Genomic DNA, 12,723 nt, shown 5'->3' with positions numbered 1-12,723 from the left:
CCTCGGGAAAACGGACAGCGCATCCCCCTCCACCATTTCAAGTCCCCGATACACCCGCCTCTCCCTGCATCCTCATCCTTTCCCTCGACGCTAGCTGAAAATCGCTATCGAGCGATTCGAGCGCTCGAATGCAGATCGACTGCACCACCGCGCCGAGCCGAGTCTCCGGGATGACATTCGACAAAATTAGATTCCGCGGCGAGGGTGGAAACGCGCGCGCTCTCGACGCACAGCCACTTTTACTGTCTTCCCTCGTGGTTTCCCGCTGGTTACTCCGATTGTTATCCCGAGTACAGAGAGAGAGAGAGAGAGAGAGAGAGAGAGAGTGGAAGGGAACATTGCGACGTATATACTCGACACGGTTTTCTCTCTCTTTCTCTATCTCCATCGCCGAGTGCATTGAAAAGTACCGATTTCGCGTTGGGGAGATTAATCGAGCAAGTAACGGCAACACTATGATGTAGAGCCAATTTTACAATCGATGAAATAAAGATCGTGATTCATTGTAAAAATTAGTCAAACCTTAATGACAGAAGAAAGAGATCTATATATTTATTATATGATAAAAGATAAATAAAAAGATAGGAATCTTTTTTTAAAAAGGGTTTTTAAATTTGCAATATTTATACATCTAAGATTATTTTTCATAGATATTTTTATAGATATTTTTATCAACGTGTTTGATCCAATTTTTTGCTTAGCTGTGTCGAGAAAAGTCATTTAATATAAGTTTTCAATTTTCAGTATTAAATAATTTTGTAATTAATTCTCAAATTAAAATTTTGTTTAAGTAGTTTATTTGAAATTAAATGAGAAATAAGTTTTTACTACCTTTTCACACTACTTTGAAACTCGCTTTTCAAAAAGTTTTCTTCATTTTCAATCGCTCATAATTTAAAAACTCCTTTAATATTCTTGTTAAGGAAAAATTGATTTGAAAATCGATCAACGAATTCGTCAATTATATCGTGATCCGTCAAACATTCTATACAAATACTATTCAGAATCCTATTTTGACAATTCTTAAATTGCATTTGCCATCTCTTAGTGCACAAATTTAAGCAGAAATCGTTTCATTTTTCTTCCTTTTCGCAAAAATTATGCTTTTTTTTTCTCTTAACCAGATTGCGGTTGGCGCGTATGATCGCGTTTTCAACCAATATCGCTCTACAGCTGCACGCGTGCATATCTATCGCGACCGACAAAGCTCAATGGGCAACGAAGAATCAATCGGAAAAGCTAATACAGTAGCGTGGCGAGAGGGAGAGGGGGGCAGAACGGAATTGAGTACCGTACAGTGGGCGAGAGGAGGAAGCGACAAAATTGGAGTGAGGCCGCCACCGCGGGAGCAGCCAGACCGAGGGGAGAGAAAGCGTTTAATTCATTACGGAGATTAAAAAAGTAAATTGCCTCGTCTCCGCGCGCGAAAGAACAGCGAGATAATCGCGACCGAACGGACACATTCGGCCACGAAAATATTTAATTAAATTCATGACCGCAAGATACGGTTGTTTCGGATTCGGACTCGTCGAAGCGTGCGCCCGAGAAGCGAAAGTAATTATCTGAATCTTTCCGAACGGCCGGTCACGTCTCTCTTTTTCACGGAAGAAGCGGAATGGTTCTTGGACGAGACCGACAAACGCTTCGATGGATCGTTTCGCGATGCCGTGGGAAGGAAGAAGAGGAGCGAAACCGGTAATTGCGGTCCAGATCGTATAAGAAAACCTGTCTAATTAACACATTGGCTACAATACATACCGGCAACGTCAATACCGTTTTTTATCGGATCATGCATAATTGACTAATACATCGCGGCTATATTTTAAATCGGGCAATGCTTTCAATCAATGTCACATAATTCTTGTACAACAAATAAAGAGATGCTCCGGATTAATTTGAAAAATTACATATAATTTCATATGACAAGATTTTTAATTTCTAAATGAAATAAAAAGAAGAATGCGAATAAGATGCAAGAATATTAATATCCGTTTATTAAAAATTACTTTACGTATAAGATGCAATCGGATCATAAAAACTTGAAATTATGACAGATGAATTTTTTCAAATATGCGGGTTAAAATTTCTTAGTAGATAAGAAAAAAAATGGAATAGAAGAAATGAAAATTTTTGCATAAAGGTATCCGGAAGCGAAGAATGTACGACGCAAACGCGCATAATTTATGTGTCGCAATGCGAGGATCCTCTCCAACTTGTTTCATCCATGATTGCCCCAAATGGAATAGCGTATAAATATCTTCCCGTACAAGAGCGGATTTCTGACCTATAAGCATGGCGCAATAATAGCAGCGGAGCGGAACTAAAAACGGCCGGACCGTCGCATCGCCTGGCCCACCGACAAGAAACCGCCTCAATTTATGAGGTCCGTGCATTAGACTTGAAAGGCGCGCTTTTTAGTCCACCAGTCGCGTCATAGAGGTTCCGAAAGAAATTGCGATTACGAGTTGCGGCTATGATTTATTAATACTTTATTCGCGCGCGGAGTGTTGACAACGCTCCAAATGAGTCATTCATGTTTCGAGAGCCATCGAGTTGGGGAACATCTTGTTTAATTCGTTCGCTATAATTATAATGTCAATATCATACAATTTATATTTTTTTAAATCTCAAATATTAAAATTATCAAGTAAACAAGTTTGTTGATTTGATATCCAAAAATTTTATATCTAAAAATTGCATCATTGTATATAACGCGAAATATCGAATATCAAATTATGTAAAATGTAATAATAGAAAGTGAATATCGTGGCATATATACATTTGCTTCTTTAATCTTTTAATGTAAACGTTATTATTATTGTTAAAACATTTAAAGATTGAACAAAGATTATTTACAGATATTTATTATAAAATTATATTGAAAATTATATTTAATACTTTATATATAATAAATTTTTTTTTTTTTTTTATATATAAAACACGTATTCTTCATTTAATAATTTAAGTATATACGATATATGATATATCAACCCAGATATTAAATTCAAATAAGATTTCCAAATATAATTTAGCCTTAAAAAATTATGTATGATTAATATTACTAATACAAGATTGAATTGCAAATCTTTTCTTTTGATGTATTGGATTACGATAATACGCAACGAGTTGTTTCGTTTTCGATAGACAAGCGCGCTGGCTGGCCAGACAATACGTTATTACGATCCAGCTTTATAACCTACCTCTTATATCCGTCCCCTCACACAACGCAATCTCATTATCGGGGATGCACTCGCCGTATTAATACCGAGAACGAATTAACTTTTGGAACGTGACGGCACCAAATATCATTAACTTTATATCACCTCGCGCGAGTGAAATAATACAGGACTTCCGCCCGAGGTAACTATGACACATCTCTGTCGGGTGGGACGTGCTAATCAACTGATGAATTTAAGGTCGATTGTTGAATGCTCACTGACGTCAGTTATCGTTAATAAAAGTTAGAGAGACGCACTCTTTGCAAAAGAAAATATTAATAAATATATCAATGTAATATTTTCCGAGGTGGTTTTTGTTTTTTTTTATTTAAATCATTACGAAAAGCAACAGAATACAAAAAAATCGGTCTTTCGCTTTTATTTTCGTAGGACGAAAATCAAGCGCATTTTTACGAAATACCACGCTTTGGATTTTCGATATTTTAGTATTTCGTAAATTTTTCTGTACATGGAATCCGGCTATTACGACCGAGTGTAGCGAATAAGGGGGTGCGACTGGGTGCGAGGGGGGGGAGGGGGGAAGAGGGGGAAACGGCGCGGCGGTTCGCTCGATTTCGAATAAAGTTAATTGGAAAACATTGTACTACGGGACGGGACGGGACACGGAATTGTGACGAAGGAGTGGCGGGGAAGAGGAGGAGAGTAGGGAGGAGGAAAACGGATCGACGCGAGAGGGAGAGGTGAGAGGTTGGTGAGTTAGCGAAAATTAATATTCTATATCGGGCCATCGCATCCGACAACGTCGACGATCGACCTGAACTCTGATGCGACAAAAAGCGAGTTTTTTTTTTTTTTAACGACGGTGGGAAACCGATGACGATTTGCGTAATATCATATACGCGCTCGCGAAACTTACACGCGTTTACAAGAATAAAATGATCTAGGTAATATCAACTAATTATCACGGTCGCATTAATCATTACGTAAATTAATAAAGTCATGTCGAGCGCGCATGAAAAGCGCCATCTCATGAAGATCATTTGTTATGAGCGTAACAATTCGTCGTGTGAATTCCTAATTACTTATTAGTTATCCAGAATACGCACTGCCCGGTAATAACGCAACACTCGATAGCTAATCGATCGCGTTTTCGTGAATATTTCAGAAGACTTAACCGATTACAGTACTTTCCATCTCGCGGATAAATATATATTTTTGTGTATAGCAAATTAAAACAAGAGAATTGAAAACAAAATGACGTGGCATGAGCGGTAAAGCAGCAAAAAAGACTACATCCTCTCTAACATTTATTCAATATTGAATAAAAAATATAGCCTTATTGTACACATAAACATTTAATACAAAATACAACTTTAACTCAATATCTAAAAAAAAAAAAAAAGAATCGTCAAATAAATTGTAAATTTTAGAGCTCGTTATTTTTATAAATTATGGAAACCTTTAAAAAATGATGTTCTTAATAAAAGTGAATTTAAATCTTCTTATGATGTGCTCTCGTATCAATGATCAATTACTTCCAATAAAGATCGTGCAGTTAGCCGACGATATCGAGTAATCGATGTCTACAAAGCAGAGCTATGGACACTATTTACAATCGTGTCAAACGAAAAAGAGATATCCATTGGCGCGATAAATTGTTTTGCGACTAATTTAAGTTCAATCGAGTAGTGCAGCCACTCTTCGCGTATGTAACACGCCGCTAAATAAAAATAAAAAAAAAAGACGAAGCCATAATAGACAATCAAACTATTCGAATTGGGGCCATTCCTGGAAACATTTTTATTAGTGATGCCTTCGATCTCGTGACGTCGAACTGCGGCGAGGCTCTCCGCGGGATATCAAATTTCGTAACAACCCGGGCAGCGGTAGTCGAGTTATTTCAGGTGGGCGAAAAACGCTCAAAAACACACGTGTCATCATGTAGTGTTATTTTTTGCCCGATCGTAACCGTAATTGGATTTGGTAGCACAAATTGGTAGCGGGCCGAAATCTCTCGAATTCCAGGAAAATCGTGAACCATCGGCAGTCGAGATGTTTCATTCATAGAGAACGCTCGGCAACATAGAGTCGCATCGTCATTCGAATCTCGCGATTTGAATCGTAATCCAAGCGCCGAAAAATAGATTTTTTTAGTGTTTTCTTTATCGCGGAATTTGCCGTAGATCGTAAAAAATTATACGGCGAAGATAAAGGGGAGCAGGAGATGTACAAGTTGCGACCGCGAACCCATCTCGCGCTTCGATCGACGCCTATGCGGGGGAGAGAAAACTGGGAAGTCAGCCGAAAGAAACGATACTCTGAGGATCACCGCGGATGAACGTTCCATCCCATAAGCTTGTCCTCCATCGGAACGTACAGTGTCGTCTCGTATAGCGGGCTCGGTGCACGGACTGTGCACCGCTGCTGCATCGTACGTTGCGCCTCTCCACCCCCCGGACCACCGGATATGTGCAGCACGAAGATGCGCCACAGGATCACCGACTGACAGCTTCCTAATGGAACCCGTAAATACCGCACGGGGCACGTTATGTTTTCCAAATGAAATCCCGAAAATTTACTTCGGAAACTCATCCCATCGCCGCCGCCGCCTGCCATTTATTCTCGGTACGAGTTATTTCTCTCTCTATCTCTCTAATAATAATGCTAAATTGCAGGACAATTGTATTATCGGTCATTTCTATTATATTGAAACATCAATCGAAAGCATTCGCAATGGCGTTGCATCATTATGCGATTGATGAGCCGATGCGTGATAATACGATCTAAAGCAACAAAAAATCATCTAAACGGGAGCAGATAATTAGGCGAGCTCCGTATTGATTGATACAATATTCAAACTCGATGGAACGTCCACTTTAATTACACGAACGAACAATACGTCGGCGATTAATATTCATATTGCGATATTGTAATATCGCGATACGTAATACCGTAATACGCTAATATCGCGAATGTAATAATAGTTCGCTTAGCGTTATTTATGTGCGTTTAATTAGCGCTGTGTGAAAAAGAAACCATCGCGCGTTATCAAAGATTCGGTGGAATTCGAGAGAGAACAGAGACATAATATACCACAGAGATGTACGATAATTAATGTGTATAAAAATATTTTGCATTCACAAAAAGACAGAAAGAGAGAGAGAGAGAGAGATAAATGGCGAGATGCCACGTAATGCGCACGTATTCAGTTACATTATTACGGCACACGTATATTCGACGATCGCCGTCCGAAGAGATGCGGGCTCGTATATAGGTACGTAATCGATATCGAAGCCAGATAAAAATGATATTACGCGGCGCTGCGATTATGATACCCGCATCGCAGATCGAATCGGTCGCGGCGGTGGTGGTCGTCCGCGCTCGACGCGACTCCGCCAGTATAGGATGCAGATTGCAAATACGATTAAGCGTTATTGCGTTTTCTACTTTTCTCGGAATTACATTCTTTCAAATTTTATTACCCGCCGATATTATCGATTGGTCCGGGGCACACGGTCGCTTCTCTCTCTCTCTCTCTCTCTCTCTCTCTCTTTCACTCTTTCTCTCTTGGCATGCGCACGCGAGTTATCACGTACGAGAGCGAGAGCAACCGACCGATTGAACGACATGCAATCATATCACGTTGCGCGCCGTGTGATATTAATTTGCAAAAATTAACACTTTGCGAGAAAGCTCAAAAAATCAAACAACGAAAAAGCCGACGAATTAGAGAACAGAAGAGGATTTTTTAATCGCTCGATAAACCAATTTTCGAATATAAATTTATCACTGAAAAATCGTACAGGACACTCAAAAATTATCGCACCGTAGAATCGATCTTTTCGCTATTTCCCATGCTCGATTAATTTTTCGTTTAAAAGAACAAAGAAAAAAAAAAAAAATTTTTGCGAATCAAAATCTTTTTCCACTCGTCCTCTCCGTTGTTTCGTAACCAATAGTACAGGCGATAGAAGCGCTTGTAGATTCGCGCCCGTTCGTGCCAGGGCAAAGTGGCTATTTTCCGGCCAGTGCTCACCGATTAAGAATCCGATCCCGGCCAAGGAGCAAGGGATAATCCAAACTCGAGAATCACGAATGAGCTTTCTCGCTGTGAGTTTAGCAAAATAGGCGGTATAAAAAGAAATAAACTAACAGCAACCATAAATATTCTGATACTCATGCCGTTCTCAATTACCATTCGTCTGCGATCAATTATTAATGAAATAAATCAATCAATCAAATAATGAAGTGATTCTCTCTCCCTATCATATTTTTTATGTATTTTCTTATAAAATATTTTTTTTCGAAAAGTCTTTCCCTTACTTACCGATCAACATAAGCAAACTCGAATTATTTTGCAAAAAAAAAAAAAAAACACATATACAGGAGTAAAGGCAAAATTGAGGAACGGTAAAACGAACGGGAGGAAAGGGGGATGGCGACCGTGAAGTAAATAGGAGTCGTGGTCGTTCTGCCGTAAAATTGTATGTGAAATTGTGCGATGTGTCTTGCGAATTGAATCGCCGGAAACGACATTGATTTTATTGCTTGTTTCCAGTGCTGTATACTTCATTCTACCCTCTTCTCCATCTTCCAACCTTCACCTACTCCCCCTCTTCCCTCCTTCGTTCTCCCTCTCGCCGCACTCAGAACCGCGACACGTTTCTCGCTGCCAACCCGACAACCCTTACTTGAGTTGGCTTTCGTGCAAAAGATACCGTCATATCGTTCGGCATAAAAAGTGATCTTATTCAAAAAGGAAATCATAATATTCTACGCAATCTAGATACATCCTCAAAATCGCTCCTGCAATTCTCGTATGGCAATAAAAAAGAAAATCGGTAACAATAAGAGTATTATTTAAAGGAATTCTTCAGAGAAAAAAAGAGAGGATATCGAACTGTGAACAGCGATAAAACCACGCCGCTAATTTTTCCAATTGCATAAACTGCCGCTCGCTCAGAAGCAAATACGCGGACCATAATTTTCCTTCAATGATTTACCACGGGCTAATTGCAGAATGCAGCGAGCGGTAATATCGCTTTGCAGGGTTACGTCCGGGGGGGAGGGAGAGAAGGTAGCTATACTTTAGTTTGCAATTTAAACTTTACTTCCTCCGGAATTGATTAGCTTTTAGTAATTAAGCAAGCAACGCCTTGGACCCCCCGTCCCCTTCACGCCCGTTCCCTACGCCGCATTTGCTTCTCTGCCCACTCCGCCTTCCTCCCTCCTTCCCCTTTTCACCCTCGTTCTATTCCGCGTCTCTCCTCCTCCTCCTCCTCTACCTCCACCACCGCACCTCCATCTCATTCCCTTCACCCTTCCTATCGCTATTTCCCTTTTCTCGTTCGAGTTCGGTCATACTATTCCATTTCGGCGAACGCGCCTGCGTCGATTCACGCGCGGATACGTATACTCGCGCACGCACACGAGCGCGTTGATTCTTCCTATATCATCCCCTTTCTCCTCCCCTCCCCCCTAACCCGCGCGCGAATCTCTCTCCCGACGTTACCCTCTCTTCGTAAGTGCCTTGTTTCGCCACTGATTCCTCATCCGGCTGTGCGCCCGTTTTCGATCTTATTGAGAGCTATCGAGAGCCGCTCGCGCTTCGCGATTGATCTTATCACGTCGCGCGTTTACTTCTATTTGTATTATTCGCATGTAATGATAGTAAAAATTGAAGAGTTTATTGGTTTATCGGTTGAAGTATACTTTTGAGTGTTCGTATTAAATCATTAATTATCAAATTAATCGTAATTTAAATTTCCAAGTTTTTAGAAAAAAATAACTTTCCTGTAACAATTAATTTCCATTAAAAAAAAATGGAACTAAGTTTAAAAATAAAACCACGTCAATAAATTTTGCCTAAGTATGCATTCTATACAATAGCTTGTTTAAAAAGTACAAAAATACATATGGCAGTAAATTGAGAACCACTGCTGACGCGATTTGAATTTCAATTTGTCGTCAAAATTTCACGAGTGTGCAGTAGACTTTTATCAGAATGTAGAAACGTTTCGATATAATTTTCATGACGGGCAATAGGAAATGCGGCACGTTATCGATTGAATGTCGAAAATGTAATTTGATGCAACGCATCTTGCTGCGAGCGTAAATTAACGCAAATTATGCGGAGTGTCTCGATTTTCGGGATCATATCGCGAATCAATGCGTTCCGTCGATGTCCATCCATTCACGATAATCATGAACTGATAATTTGATTTTTACGACGTAACATTGCACTAATCGATGTGTCGACAGACTCGCCTTTTTTTAAACATTTATCACAATTTGGAGACGAAAAAGATGCAATTATAAATGTTTACCAAAAACGCGCGAAAATGAAAAATGTGGAAACGTGATTCTTGCGCGGCAGAATGCTTTGAAGTCGCGCGCAATCGTTGTCAAGTCGAGACAACTTTACGCGAATGCGAAAGGCAAAAATATAAATAAATACTCATAAAATCCGCCTCTCCGATTATTCCATTAATTTTCTTATATTAAGCTGAAAATGCAATGACTTATTCCAATATATTATTCGTTCTAATGATTGAATTACGCGTAAATAATCATAACCGGGATCCATTCATCATCGTTTATCGCTCCCGTTACATCACTTATTATCGTTATTCTTTCCGCGAATTATATCGCATTATTTCCTTCACTTACTAACGTCAGATCATTCATGATAGATTGATCTCTCGTAAATGCGAAACACTCCTCATGTTACAAGATACACAATTTCAATTTACTCACCAATGCGAAGACGAGGGTCGCCGGCCGATGATCCGCGCAATGAAATCCCCGGCGACAGGTAGTCGTCCACTCGAAGTAAACGCGAGGTCGCAGTCCGAAGCACTTATAAAGCACAAGCTCGTCGTCGTCGACGTCCTCGCCGTTGTCGCCGTGCGAATATGCGTGAGATTCGCGGAAGTAACGTTTCACACAAGAACAAGATTCCCGCGATATCCGGACTCACTTGCTCCGCGGGCCCGATGTGTCACGCCAATCGATCCGCAGCACGCGAAGATTCGGTCGAGTCGACCGCGCGCGCGAACACACTTTGCGGGGCTCCTTTGATCTCCCTTTCTCTCCCCCTCTCAATTCGCCGTCCGAAATTCGTCGTCCCGTGTCGTCCGCCGCTGCGTCAAGTCGTGCACTGAGACAAGGCGTACCCCTCTCCCCCGGCCGCGACCCGTTCAGCGTCGCTGCGCGCAAACGCGCTGCCGGCGACGACTCGTTCCACCGTCCGTCCGCGACGGCAGTCAGACGCGAAATGAAGAAGCGACGCGCGACGCGCTGCCGATGCTCGCCGGCAGCGCCCGACGCGGCGCGATCGCGCAGTATTGTGTTTATCTCTGTCTCGCTTTCGCGGCCTCTCTCTCTCTCTCTCTCTTTCTCTCTTTAATCCGCACGTATATGTATCTCTCTATGCGATACATGGATGCTGTGTACCGCGTTTCCCCCCCCTGCGTCATAGCGGTGATCACGTCACGCGGTGGGGTGCGCGCGGCTGCGGGCCCGTCCACGCGTAGCGAAATCTGATCCCGTCGTGGGTCCGTTCCGTGTGTAATTCGTCGATTGCTAGCTTCTTGTTTTTTTTTACAGATACAATAATAATTCGATAGCAATCCACGTATGAATCTTGCGAATGATGAAATTTTAGATTACGAAAATTTTTCTCTTGCATTGAAAATAATGGATAGTCTTATAAACATGTTAATTGAAAATGTTTGAAATGTCGCGTCGAAAGATTGACATAAAGTTGGGTAAACATGACACACATAAACAACTTGTGTGGATGTTATGTATCGCGAAAAGTTTACGACCATTTACGACGCCAAAAATTACAACATGGAAATACTTGTACCGCCAGCATATAAATATATATATATATATATATATATATATATATATATATATATATATATATATATATTTACATTGCATATTGCTGCCGGAAGCGGTATCGAACAACAAACATCGCGTCGATGTAAACGCTCAATTAATATCAAGTAACGAATATTGGTTAAACAGTGATTTTGGCGCCGATCGGGTTTTATATGGCGTAGCGCGCGAGGAAAGTTTAACAAAATATCGTTAATAATCACGCGCATACGAGAGAGAGAGAGAGAGAGAGAGAGAGTGTGTATGTATGCATACACACATACACACACACACATGACACACATATATGTGCATGTGCACACGTGTGTGTGTGTATGTGTGTGTGTGTGTGTGTGTGTGTGTGTGTGTGTGTGTGTGTGTGTGTGGTGTGTGTGTGTGTGTGGTGTGTATAATTGTCGCTTTTATCGGCCTCCACACCCGGTAATGAATGCCCGAAAATTCCTCGGTCGATTCGCGCGCACTGACGTCGCCCTCGCGATAATAATTACTGCTAATGTAAATGTTCGTTAATGGACGTCATTAAATGCAACGCCGGCGGAATGGCCGCGGGACGCCTGTGTAAGTCTCTACACACGCTCGCGGGGCTTTGCCAATTATATTAATTAAATAAACATTATAATCAGCTAATTAAATCTAGCGCACTCAACCTACCTATCTATATACCCTACGCCCTGCCTGTGCCCCGTCGCACTCCCCCTCCCCCCTCTACCCGCACTCTCTCTCTCTCTCTCTCCACCGTAAAGATACACAATATCGTGAAATTCAATCGTGTCGAGCAAGATTTACTATCGGGAATCGCTTCTCGTCGCGGCGTTTCTCGTCGAGCGGCCCACGCGTAATTGCTTGCCGATAAACCTTTAATTAAGTTTTGCGAGGAAAAGTCTATGGATTTTTATCGCAAATCATCCGCAGAAATATCTCTGAGAAAACTGCGAGAAAATCGCGCGCGTACTCCGCCCCATGTTTACTTTCCAAATTGAATGCCGAACCCCACAAGTAAACGCGGATGCGAGTTTGAGATGCGATTCGTTAAAATTTTCGTACGGCGACATTGTAGCTTGCTTTTTGATTTAGCAATATTTACACATTTCTCGTATGTGTCTCGAGACGATGTTATCTGACAAAGTATTATATTAGACATACCGTCTTCGCATGACACGATATTTCATTGCGACAACTTTTTTAGAGCGTCCACGTGTCGCGCACGAGCTTTTCGTATAACAAACACTCGATTTGTAATCTGTGTCTCATATTATAATGTACGCACACACACACACATGTCCGAGGTTTTAATTAAAATTCAACTTTAGTAGAGGAAGACCACTATATTATGAGTATTATACATTTCTTGTCGCGAACACACCTGACTTACTGATTGATTTGTTTACGATGTTACTTAACATGCGTCAAACAAAAAACAAAACAAACGCTCATACTTTCTCGTGTTATTGCTCGCTCTGTCGAAGCGATTTTCTGTTTTGATTATAAGATTCCGATTTACAAGTTTTTATTCTTTATATGTTGACATTTTTATCTCGTTAGAAAATTTATGTTTTTTTCTCTACATCTTTTACATACCTAATGTCTCACACAATGCTTTTATTCTCATTTAAATAACAATCTGAATTAACAAATA

The 12,723-nt window shown here is 40.9% G+C and overlaps 1 protein-coding gene across 2 annotated transcripts in view; it reads right to left on the bottom strand.

Annotated features, from left to right (window-relative positions):
• The window catches only part of LOC126850854 (LIM domain only protein 3-like), a 53,039-nt gene extending 40,603 nt beyond the window's left edge, over window positions 1-12,436 (bottom strand). The window contains exons 1-2 of one of the 2 annotated variants that reach the window (XM_050594256.1): window positions 12,231-12,436; window positions 9,936-10,321 (exon numbers count right to left, since the gene is read on the bottom strand). The gene's annotated coding sequence lies outside the window, so the exon portion shown is untranslated. Of the gene's footprint in view, window positions 1-9,935; window positions 10,425-12,230 lie in introns of those variants that run through there. The other variant, XM_050594255.1, reaches the window with a different exon arrangement.
• Window positions 12,437-12,723: the final 287 nt, after the last annotated feature.

This window comes from Cataglyphis hispanica, chromosome 7 (genome assembly GCF_021464435.1).
Source record: "Cataglyphis hispanica isolate Lineage 1 chromosome 7, ULB_Chis1_1.0, whole genome shotgun sequence".
Lineage (NCBI taxonomy): Eukaryota > Metazoa > Arthropoda > Insecta > Hymenoptera > Formicidae > Cataglyphis > Cataglyphis hispanica.
This window is presented reverse-complemented; position numbering and strand designations above follow the sequence as displayed.